A 13,223-nucleotide genomic window follows, 5' to 3' on the forward strand; every position below is an offset into this window, starting at 1 on the left:
TGCAGGTCCTGTATGGGCTTTTCTGGATACAGAAAATGTTCGACTGCTGCTCTGGCCATCACAGTCTCCAGATCTCTCACCAACTGAAAACGTTTGGTCAATCGTGGCCGAGCAACTGGCTCGCCACAATACGCCAGTCATTAGTTTTGATGAACTGTGGTATCGTGTTGAAGCTGCATGGGCGGCTGTACCTGTACACGCCATCCAAGCTCTGTTTGATTCAATGCCTAGGCGTATCAAGGCCGTTATTACGACCAGAGGTGGTTGTTCTGGGTACTGATTTCTCAGAATCCATGCACCCAAATTGCGTGAAAATGTAATATCATGTCAATTCTAGTATTATATATTTGTCCAATGAATACCCGTTTATCATCTGAATTTCTTCTTGGTGTAGCAATTTTAATGGCCAGTAGTGTATCATTGCGCAACAAAGGTAGTGCATTGGTTCAAATGGCTCTGAGCACTATGACACTTAACATCTGAGGCCATCAGTCCCCTAGAACTTAGAACTACTTAAACCTAACTAACCTAAGGACATCACACACAACCATGCCCGAGGCAGGATTCGAACCTGCTACCGTAACAGTCGCTCGGTTCCAGATTGAAGCGCCTAGAACCGCTCGGCCACAGCAGCTGGCGTAATGCATTGTCACAACGTCCTGCAGAAACAGTTCTGCTGCAGTATGGATAGTGCTAGGGGCGTTCAATAAACAATGTATCACGTTTCTTTTCTGGAAGCTGGTTAGTTTTATTCATGATCCCACTGCATCATAATATTCCTCGCTTTTTTGGCTACAAAACCGTACTTGGCAACATAACTTCCCTTCAAGGCGCAAGCCTTGCAACATCTTACCGAGAGGGCCTGTGTGCTTGCATCGCACTACTCTAAAAGTCTACGTCGGAGCCAGCGTCTTGCTGCCCCAATAACTTCCCCATCATCCACTTACTACTTCCCGCAGAGTGCATCCTTCACTGGTGTGGCGACACTCCACTGATTGCTGTATTGTTTCCGGTTCGAAGTGATGAACCCTTGTTTTCACCGCCAATGGCGCTGTTCGACATAGATTATTACGTTCAGCCTCGTAACGCTGAAGCAATTCCGCATTGGCGGACCTTCGTTGCTATTGTGATCTTCCGTTAGGCGACGAGGCACAAACTTTTGAATAGCCCAACTGGTGGTTTGTTGTTGTTTTCGGGGGAGACTAGACAGCGAGGTCACCGGTCTTATCGGGTTACGGAAGGACAGGGAAATAAGTCGGCCGTGCCCTTTCAAAGGAACCATCCCGCGGCATTTGCCTGTAGAGATTTAGGGAAATCACGGAAAACCTAAATCAGGATGGACGGGGTATTGAACCGTCGTCCTCCCGAATGCGAATCCAGTGTGCTTCACACTGCGCCACCTCGCTCCGTCCCAACTTGTGCACGAGTGTGTAAGCACTACCAATAGAGACGTCCAACAGAGGAAGCGAAGTGATTGAGTGTGATTCGTCGATCACCTCGAATGAGAGTGTCCGCACTATCCAACACTGCAGGAGTCACAGCTCTGCGGCTGGCCAGAGAGATCGGACAGGTTCGCGGGATCTTATTGAGTTGACGACAGATGCCTCGCCCAACGACTCACCGTGCTTTTGCTCACTGTCTCCGTAGACATTATGCAAGCTCCTATGAATATCTGCGAAGCTCTGGTCTTGAGCCAAAAGAAACTCAGTGAGAGTTGTGTGCTTGGAACGAACGTATGTTACAGACGCTCTTTTGAAGGCTATTTATCGCACCGCCACATATCGGAACTTCATGAAACTATAGGGGCTGAAGCGGGAATATTCCACGAAGTCCTGCAACAAATTCCGCATTTATCAACCGAATCTGACAGAGAAAAAAATGTGTTGCATTACTTATTGAACTCCCCTAGTAGGCACATCACAGCGTGGGAGTGAAGCTGCATGGTAACTATAAACGTGCACCAAAGTTGAAGTATTTGTATGTCCATCCTCGTAATTTATGGTGTGCAGGACTTCGGCCTTTCATCTACGTAGTAAAACGAAACACATGCAACCGTCGTTGATGTTATTTTCTTATTTTACAACCAGTTTCGGTGACTCAGTATACCATCTTCTGGTCTTAACTGACGCAAAAGAGGTGAATCGTATACACGATCCCAACATCTATGAACTGACTTCCGTAGGACACTGTAAAAGCGATATTGTGTCTGCAACCATCAACTACCAACTGCTGTGACGGTGTTGGAAGTAACGTGCTTTAAATATAATTTTTCGTGGTTACCGTCGTATGTCCCCATGATGTAATCAATCAATGAGTCTCTGTTTCTTTTGAGGTTCAGTTGTTGTTACAGGTAATGTGAAGTACCGGTTCAGTTCTTCGGCTCGGACGATGGGATCAGCTGCAGCTTTTACTTTGCCTATACCAAACCCACGCGGATTTTTCCAAAGGACAACAGTTTTTCTGTTGTTGGTTAATGTGTGGGCATGCCTGAGTTTTGCTTTCCTTACAGCTTGTTTGATTCTGTTCCGCTTGTGCTTTTAAGCCATATGACTTTCAAGATTGGGGTGCTGTTTGTATGCATAATTTCCAGTGTCTCTGAGATTCATGGGCAGATTTAGTTCTTCAGTTAGCCAAGGTACAGATTCCCTTCTTACTTTACCGGTATCTTACAGCTGAGTAGGTATACTACTAAACAGATAAAGGTTTACGTTTATGTCCGAGAAAGGAACGGAAGACTTCACCCAAACTATTTTTGCGCCTCAGTTGCAAGTACAGATAAATTAATGCGTTCGAAATCCCGGTATGTGGTCAATAGCTGTATCTATGTGGGAAATTCTAGAGAGTACGTCATGAAAATTATGTTATGGGCGCTAATGCCAGGTGCAGGTATCTGAGAAGTACGAATGTAATAAAACATATACACTACTTACTTTTGAATACATTATGGGAGAGGTAGTGATCAATGTCTTAAAAATATTTACTATTAAAAACTGTCTTGATCACGATTTATTTATCAAGACAACAGGAAGAGGTTCCTACTCAATAGTCTGAAGATGACCACAGTAGTGGTCGAAACCGGTCACCTTGATAAATAAATCGTGATCAAGACTGTTTTTAATAGTAAATATACACTACTGGCTATTAAAATTGCTACACCACGAAGATGACGTGCTACAGACGCGAAATTTAACCCACAGGAAGAACATGCTGTGATATGCAAATGATTAGCTTCTCAGACGATTCACACAAGGTTGGCGCCGGTGGCGACACCTACAACGTGCTGACAAGAGGAAAATTTCCAACCGATTTCTCATACACAAACAGCAATTGACAGGCGTTGCCTGGTGAAACGTTGTTGTGATGCCTCGTGTAAGGAGGAGAAATGCGTACCATCACGTTTCCGACTTTCATAAAGGTCGGATTGTAGCCTATCGCGATTGCGGTTTATCGTATCGCGACATTGCTGCTCGCGTTGGTCGAGATCCAATTACTATTAGCAGAATATGGAATCGGAGGGGTCAGGATAGTAATGCGGAATTCCAACGGCCTCGTATCACTAGCAGTCAACATGACAGGCATCTTATCCGCATAGCTGTAACAGATCGTGCAGCCACGTCTGGATCCCTGAGTCAACAGATGGGGACGTTTGTAAGACAACAACCATCTGCACGAATAGTTCGACGACATTTGCAGCGGCGTGGACTACCATCTCGGAAACCATGGCTGCGGTTACCCTTGACGCTGCATCACAGAGAGGAGCGCCTGTGATGGTGTACTCAATGACGAACCTGGGTGCACGAATGGCAAGACGTCATCTTTTCGGATGAATCCCGGTTCTGTTTACAGCATCATGATGGTCGCATCTGTGTTTAGCGACATCGCGGGGAACGCACATTGGAAGCGTGTATTCGTCATCGCCATACTGGCGTATCAACTGGCGTGATGGTACGGGGTGCCGTTGGATACACGTCTCGGTCACCTCTTGTTCGCATTGACGGCTCTTTGAACAGTGGACGTTACATTTCAGATGTGTTTCGACCCCTGGCTCTACCCTTCATTCGATCCCTGCGAAACCCTACATTTCAGCAAGATAATGCACGAACGCATGTTGCAGGTCCTGTACGGGCCTTTCTGGATACAGAAAATGTTCGACTGCTGCCCTGGCCAGCACATTCTCCAGCTCTCTCACCATTTGAAAACGTCTGGTCAATGGCGTCCGAGCAATTGGCTCGCCACAACACGCCAGTCACTACTCTTGATGAATTGTGGTATCGTGTTGAAGCTGCATGGGCAGCTGTACCTGTACACGCCATCCAAGCTCTGTTTGACTCAATGCCCAGGCATATCAAGGCCGTTATTACGGCCAGAAGTGGATGTTCTGGGTACTGATTTCTCAGGATCTATGCACCCAAATTGCGTGAAAATGTAATCACATGTCAGTTCTAGTATAATATATTTGTCCAATGAATACCCGTTTATCATCTGCATTTCTTCTTGGTGTAGCAATTTTAATGGCCAGTAGTGTATTTAAAGTCATAGAATGACGTTCATTCAGTTTTCTTGATTCTGCTTGATGCATGGATGAGTAAAGGTGCAGGACGAGTATGTGAGTATAACCTCATTAATTTTGAGCCTGGACTATACATTTAATTAATTAACCCCCCCCCCCCCCAGTACAAGTTCTAAAGAAGAGGTTGTAAGTGACTAGCGTGCTCTTTTATGGGTTTAGCTAGTATTTCGTTTGGTGAGCTTATATTATATGGCATCTAAAGAACAACCAGGGTACCTAATCGCACGACGTATTACACAATTGGTGTACACTGACGTGATGAACATCATGAGATAACGATATGCATATATATTGGCAGCATCGCGTACACGAGGTCTAAAAGGGCAGTGCATTGGCGGAACTGTCATTTCTATTCCGGTGTTTGAGGATGAAAGGTGTCCGCAGCTTGTGGTCGTGTGGTAGCGTTCTCGCTTCCCACCCCCGGGTTCCCGGGTTCGATTCCCGGCGGGGTCAGGGATTTTCTCTGCCTCGTGATGACTGGGTGTTGTGTGCTGTCCTTAGGTTAGTTAGGTTTAAGTAGTTCTAAGTTCAGTCGTGCTCCGGCACTCGGCCAGTGCACATCGCGCGGTGTCGGGCGGTAGCGCGGGCCAGTGTTTACGTCGCGAGCAGTGCTGCGGTGGCGAGCTGCGCAGCGTGTGCGAGCGCTGTTAACGTTTGTTTCTGTACCACTGTTGTAAGTAAGATGTCGACAATTAACAGAGCGAACAGCGTTCAGTGTGTTTTCGATCGTGCTGCCTTGCGACCGACGGCTTTCGAAATCCATGAGTGGATTTTTGAGGATCTGAAATTGCCGGAAGATATAGTCGACACGTTCCAGTTGGACTTTGTGCAGTACTCGTTATTTATCAAATTTATTTCGAGTGACACTTATGAGAAATTCGTTGAGGAGCATGCTGGTGTGAGACCATTTCGTCATAATGATGGCAGTATTAGCAATGTCCAAATCGTGCCTTCGGGATACGGAGTGAGAACCGTCAGGGTATTTAATGTGCCACCTGAGTGCCCTAATGACCTGATAGCACGTTCTCTGTCACTGTACGGCGTTGTTTTGTCGGTTACCAATGAAAAATGGTCGAGTTCATATCGCTACAAAGTTAACAGCGGGGTGCGAAGTGTACGTGTGGACTTAAAAAAGCATATACCTTCGTATGTTACCATTGGCGGCTGTCGTGCACAGGTAACTTACATTGGACAACCCCCTACCTGTTCGATCTGCCATTCAACAGAACATCTGCGGATGAACTGTACACGTCGACGTCCATTTCAACTTCCACGGGAACGTCCTGCAGACGGTAGTGAAAAGCTTGTTCCGCTATTGAGTGAGGTAGTCGCGGGGACGGTACCACCACCTCGGCAACTGGAACGTGTTAGCGAGGCGGAGATGCCAGTTCAGGTGGAATGCAGTGCCCAAGACATTTGCGGTAGGACGGACGTCGATCCGGCACCGTCATCCTCACCGGGGCAGTTACCGCTGGATAAGAACGATGCGCCAGCCACCTCTGAAACTAAGCCGTGTGAGATACAGGAGCGGGTGCAGATCAGTTTGCCTGAACCGCCCCTATCGGTAGAGACTGCAGCAGACACGAAGAAAGGCCGCCGAAGGAGAAGCAAAGGGAATAGTAGCAAAGAGGAAAAGTCGGATGATTTGAGACCCGTACACATGTCAGAAAGTGGCAGCGAGACTGAACCTCAATCTTCTTGCTCCGTGCGCTGCGAGGACACCGCGAGGCAAGAACGCATTCGTGAACAGACCAAACACCTGAAGGCACTACTGAGCGCTGAGAGGGAACAGAGCACCGTAACGGCTAAGAGGAAGAGCGAGCAGAGCAGCGAGCAGCTGCAGCAGCGCTCCCGCAGGAACTCGCTGACGTCAGTCGCAGCCCCGCGTGTTGGTCAGGCGGATGCGACCACGTTGACAGACTCAGCCGGCGGTGGCGGGCAGGGCGGCGCTCGCACCGCGAAGCACCCCGACAGCAATGAGCCGTGGTGGCAGCAGGACGAGGAGATGCAGCAGTAGCTGCTCTCGCGCATGACCATCGCGCTGCGACATTTCCACTCTCTGAGTACTCCAGACGTTCCCAACGAGTTTGATTCAAAGACGTCGAGAAGGACGATCCAACACAGAGCTCATTGTCCTCTGAACCATCATGTGCGATAGCCAAACCTACAACGTTACCACACTTAACGTCAATAGAATTCACAGTGCGGTGAAACTCCGTTCGCTAACTGAGTTCTTGTATGGTACCAGCGTTGACATTGCCCTCCTACAGGAGGTAATCACAGTCTTAGAAGTGCCCGGTTACGTTCTCATTGATAACATCAATCTCCAGGATGCTGTAGGCACTGCCATACTTCTGCGCGACGGTATACCATTTACGGATGTGCAGCGGCTGCCTAGTGGTCGTGGCATTTCTCTTCGAGTGAATGGTGTGCAGATTGTTAACGTGTACGCTCCCTCAGGTAGCACTCATAAGAGAGATCGCTCAACATTTTATAAAAATGAGGTTCCCATTCTTCTTAGCGCTTATCGTGCACATCTCATCCTCGGTGGTGACTTCAATTGTGTGCTTAACGACAGAGACCAAACTCCTCACACGAACAGATGTATCGAACTTGAACATTTAATTCATGGCATGCGTCTTCACGATACATGGCAACAACTGCACGGTGAACGGGTAGCGTACACCTTCGTAACTAGTCATTCTGCCAGTCGGTTGGATAGGATCTATGTGTCCGAGGCCCTCCAGCGACACGCTGTGAACTGTGACATAGCTCCTGTTAACATCTCCGACCATTGTGCGTATCAGTGTTACCTTAACCTACGCCGCCAGCAAATATACCGCGGGAAAGGCTACTGGAAATTGAATGTCAGCCTTCTGCAGGATGCCCAACTTGAAGAGGAGGTGAACATGACGTGGCAACAGCTCCAGCGGCAACGACGTCGTTACGATAGCGCTCTCCAGTGGTGGACTCAGTGTGCTAAGCCTAAATTACGCCTCACCCTCATGAGTTACGCCCGACAAAAAAGCTTTTGGCAGAAACAGACTATTGAGTTTTATTATCGCTGTTTGAGAGAACTGTACAGTCGCGCTAACAATCCTTCTGGCGATATCGACATAAAGATCAAACGATATAAAGCGAAAATCACGGCGATACAACGCCAACGAATGCAAGGCATCATCGTGCGAGCCCACCCCAAGGACGTTGCCGCCGAAGAACGGGCCTCTCTGTACCACATCCTGAGAACGACGAAACGGTGTAAAGCCATGTTGATTGAAGCCGTTGTTGATGACGCTGAGAATGCCATCACGAAGCAACGTGACATCATCTCGCACGTCTACGACTATTATAGTCAACTTTACAAGAAGCAAGCCGTTGATGAACACTCGTGCGACGATTTTCTTAGGACCTTGAGCTGTCGCTTGTCGCAACAGGATACTGCAAATCTGGAATCTCTTTTCACAGAGGACGAAATCCGACTGGCGGTCCACAGTGCAAAGAAAGGGAAGTCACCAGGACCCGACGGTCTCAGCGCTGAGTTTTACCAGCGTTACTGGAACCTCCTCGGTCCGACGCTCCTCGAGATCGCGAATGAACTCTGGCACCTCGAAGCTATACCCAAGGCATTTACGGAAGGTATCATCCTGCCCTTACCGAAAAAAGGGAACAGCAGGAAGGTCGAAAACATGCGACCCATCACACTCCTGAATGCCGACTTCAAAATCATCACCAGATCGATTAAGCTAAGGATGCAAACCGTTATGTACAAGGTTTTGGGCAGTTACCAGTACAGTGCAGTGCAAGGCCGAAGTGCAATCTCAGCAGCCTGCGATTTGAGGGACATCATCTGTTCGTATGCTGAAACCAAAGGACAGGGCGCTCTGATCTTTCTAGATTTTGAGAAGGCTTATGACCGTGTACGTCATGACTTCCTCTTTAAAAGCATGCAGAAACTAGGTTTTGGACTTCATCTCATAGAATTAATTCGCAAACTTACTACAAACGCCTCTTCACGGATTCTCATTAATGGTCATTTTACAAAAGAAGTTTCCATTGAGCAATCCATCCGCCAAGGATGTCCTCTGTCAATGATTTTGTACGCCATTGCAGTGGAGCCGCTACTGAACAACTTGGCGCATAGCGGGATCGGACTTAGCATCGAGTCTGTCACTATCCCATGCATTGCGTATGCTGACGATGTATGCGTAACTGTGTCATCATCGCAACAACTTCTGTCAGCGGAAACTCTTTTACAAAAATTCACGTTTCTTTCAGGAGCAATACTCAATAGAACTAAAACCACAGCTTTGCAGATCGGTGGCGGTATCGGAGACATATCCCATGTTAACTGGTGCAAGGTCAAGGATTCTCACACAACCCTCGGTGTTACTTTTGAGGCCAAACCAGACAAATTCCTGACGAAGAACTGGTCACACATGCTTAATAAATTACGTGCTGCTTTGATACTTCACTCCGACCGTGACTTGAACATACTACAGAAAGTTAAGACCATCGAGATCGCCATTACGAGCAAGATGACTTATTTGGCGCAAATTCTTCCCATCTCCGACCATCTAGCCAAGAGTATACAACAAGCGTTATGTTGGTTTCTTTTTAGGGGGCACATTTTCAAAGTTCAATTCGATACCTTAACCTTACCTTCGTTCAAAGGTGGCCTTAACCTCATTAAAGTACACAAAAAATGTGTCACCCTGCTCCTAAATCGCATCAGGAAGGAGTTCCGTACCCGGAGGACCAGTATCATCACAAACCTCATTCAGCGGTGGAAGCCTCATAGCCTTGACCCACCCGTTAATATCGCCGGCATTCCACTTGCTTACCGACATGTGCGACTGTACTACATGGAAATGAGCTACATTCGACACAACATCGTCGATAACGGAAGCCTGACGAACAGGAAGCTTTATGGCCTTCTCACGACAACAAACCACAGGAATCGTCTCGAAGAAAAACATCCACATACACATTGGAGTACAGTATGGCGGAATGTGCACAGCGACGTGTTACCGTCACGCGTCATAGCCGACTGGTATCTAACAGTCAACGATAAAGTAGCAACGAATGAAAAGCTACATAAAATTGGCCTTCATCCAACGCCCAACTGTGACGCATGCGGAAGGGTCGATACGCTTCTTCATAGGTTCACGTGCGGACATGCAGAAGAAATTACTACATTTCTTCGTCAACGATTGTCGGTGATAGACCGTACGACGCCCTGTGGTGTAGATCTTTTAGAGATCATTCAGCCACAAAAACTGAGATATCCACGAGCAAAAAACAACGCTGCAACGTGGATCATGGGCCACACAGCATCGTTTATTATGCAGAATAGGCATGCTACTTTCCTCGACTATTATTCTTACATAGAAATTGAACACTTTAAAATGAGACAACACTGTGACTACAGGAGGATATTTGGAAATATGCTGAACATCATAATTAACGGTTAAATGCTTCAAATACAATCTTTCGGATCGCAGAGGTTGCCAGTGACCTGTATGTATGACTCCCATTTGCTTCCTGGGACTTTAGCACTTGCCGCAATTTTACGATACTATTCAGATGCTCACCAATGCAGAAGGCATTTTTTCTTTCCCATTTTCGCTTTCACATTTCCCTTCTCTCGCGGAGCGAGCGGAGCAACCTTCCTTCAATTATGAAGTGATAGTCTTTGGTGCACCATAACAATTTCTGTCTACTACTTGGGAAAAAAAAATAAAATAAAAAAAAAAAAAAAATCCTCAAGAAGACATTTTATTTCTTATATTGCGCTACAGCAGCCTAGCAAAAAAAAAAAAAAAAAAAAAAAAAAAAAGAGCCAGAAGGCATTTTTTCTTTCCCATTTTCGCTTTCACATTTCCCTTCTCTCGCGGAGCAACCTTCCTTCAATTATGAAGTGATAGTCTTTTGTGCACCATAACAATTTCTGTTTACTACTTGGCAAAAAAAAAAATACTCAAGAAGACATTTCATTTCTTATATTGCGCTACAGCAGCCTAGCAATGATGTACACTTTGTTCATTCTTAAAAAAAAAAAAAAAAAAAAAAAAAAAATTAAAAATAAATAAAAAAAAAAAGTTCTAGGGGACTGATGACCATAGATGTTAAGTCCCATAGTGCTCAGAGCCATTTGAACCATTTTTGTCCGACCTAAGTATCACCGCACGACGGGCATCAACAGACTTTGAACGCAGAATGGTAGTGTGGTGTCACCGCCAGTATCAAACTAATTACGTCCGCTTTCTGAATTCTAATTCCTTGTCATGTTCCAGACCTCACGTCAGTATAGTTCTTCCCTCCTCATGCCAGCCTTCGTGAGCTAAAACGGGTGCATTTCGGCCTCCTCTCGTAATACGGTGTTGGCTCTTCTGCCAACACATCACATTCCATTTCGGAAATCGTTAGGGAATTCAGTACTACGAGGTCCGCAGTGTTAAGAGTGTGCCGAGAGTACCAAAGTTCAGCGACCACGTAGAGGCCGACGGCCTTCACTTAACGACCGAGAGCAGCTGCAATTGTGTAGAGTTGTCAGAACTAAAGGGTAAGCAACACTGCATGAAGTAATAGCAGAAATCAACGTGGGACGTACGACGAACGTATCCGTTAGGACAGTGCTGAGGAAGTTGCCGTTAATGGGATACGGCAGCAGACGACCGACGCGGGTGCTTTCGCTAACTGCACGACATCGCGTGCAGCACCTCTCCTGACCTCGTGACCATATCGATTGTACCCTAGACAACTGGAAAACCGTTGCCTGGTATTATGAGTCCCTATTTCAGTTGGTAAGAAAAAAAAACTCCTCCAGAACAGGCTGTATAGGCCCAACGGTACCGACCCGCCGCCGTGTCGTCCTAAGTCCACACGTGTCACTGGATGCGGATAGCAAGGGTCATGTGGTCAGCACACCGCTCTCACGGCCATATGTCAGTTTCCGAGAGCGGAGCCTCTTTTTCTCAATCAAGTAGCTCCTCAGTTCGCCTCACAAGGGATGAGTGCACCCCGCTTGCCAACAGCGCTCGGCAGACCGGATGGTCACCCATCCAAGTTCTAGCCTAGCCAGACAGCGCGTAAATTTGGTGATTGGACCACTGTGGCAAGGCCGTTGGCTCAGTTGGTAAGAGCTGATGGTATGTTCGAGTGTGGTGCAGACCCATTGTCAACAAGGCACTGTGCAAGATAATGGTTGGGCTGGAGCCTCTATCCAACTGAATCCATCGTTGACTGGAAATGGATATGTTCGGTTACTTGGAGAGCATTTGTTGTCATTCATGGACTTCATGTTCCCAAACAACGATGGAAATTTTGTAGATGACAGTGCGCCATAATAGTGAACCACAATTGTTTGTGATTGGTTTGAAAGGCATTCTGGACAATTCGAACGAATGATTCGTCCACACAGATCACATGACATGAATCCCATCGAACAGTTACGGGACATAATCGAGAGGCCAGTTCGTGCACAAAATCCTGCACTGGCACCACTTCCGCGATTATGGGCAGTTATATTTCTGCAGGGGATTTCCAACAGCTTGTTGAGACCATGTCACATCAAGTTGATGCACTACACTGGGAAAAAGGAGGTTCGATACGATGTTAGGAGATACTACATGGCTTTGTCACCTCACTGTAAATGTAAGCACGAGTTTTGCAGAGAGCAGACGTTGGAACGCTTCTACGTTAGCGAAAGATGGGTGTTATGCATGTATTCAGCATGTTACCTCAGTAGCCCATGGCTGCACGACACCCATCAACCTAGACGGCTAATGTCAACTCCCTCCTGCATTAGGCTTAACCAAGAATTTGTTCCGCAGGACCTCCACCGTACTGGAATCAAGCCACATCTGTACTGCAATTGCACCAGCTCTACAAAAGTGACTTAACCATATTCTCTTTGCATACACAAAATGGGAAAGAAAATACATCTACTATTTATGAAACAGCTTCACCACCTGAAAATAAAATTTCTCACAAGTATTTCCATTCCGCTTTCTATGTACATTATTAGTATTTACAATAACTTTTTAAAGTTTTTACAATATGCCAAGATATCCCTGTAGTTACATCACAGTACTTGGAGTTATTATTAGTAGTTATTTCTAAAGAGCATGTAAGCGAACTGTATATTGTGTGATCATAATATGAATTAGTTTCATCACTATTACTTATTAATGATACTGTGTGAGCTCTTCACCTTTTTCTGTTTTTGTACCGGATAATTGTTTTCGTTAACACTGTACTTCAAAACATATCATTCAACCATTGTTTTCACATTATTTCAATGAACATATCTACTTTTAGCCTGTAGGAAATCCTTTTGATATGCTTTTGATTTTATTAATTTCATACTATGACTATCGATTCATGTGGTTCAATGTATGTAACTTTTATCTGCTTAAATGGCAGATCTTTTCAGGAGGTAAAAGAGAAAATTATTTTACCTATGATACTGGTTGTAGAGCTTCTTGGACACGTACTCAGTTACAAATACCTACACAGATACATGATTACTCTGCCATTCACAATTAAGTGCCTATCAGAAGGTTCATCGAACCACCTGTAAGCCACTTCTCTATTGTCCCACCCTCGCACAATGCTCGGGAAAATACGTAAATATTTCCGTGCAAGCTCTGAT

The 13,223-nt window shown here is 46.1% G+C and overlaps 1 protein-coding gene across 2 annotated transcripts in view; it reads right to left on the bottom strand.

Annotated features, from left to right (window-relative positions):
* The window catches only part of LOC126473196 (collagen alpha-1(XVIII) chain-like), a 646,928-nt gene that overhangs the window by 177,092 nt on the left and 456,613 nt on the right, over nucleotides 1-13,223 (bottom strand). The gene's annotated exons all lie outside the window — the stretch shown is intronic.

Source organism: Schistocerca serialis, chromosome 4 (genome assembly GCF_023864345.2).
Source record: "Schistocerca serialis cubense isolate TAMUIC-IGC-003099 chromosome 4, iqSchSeri2.2, whole genome shotgun sequence".
NCBI classification, from domain to species: Eukaryota; Metazoa; Arthropoda; class Insecta; order Orthoptera; family Acrididae; genus Schistocerca; species Schistocerca serialis.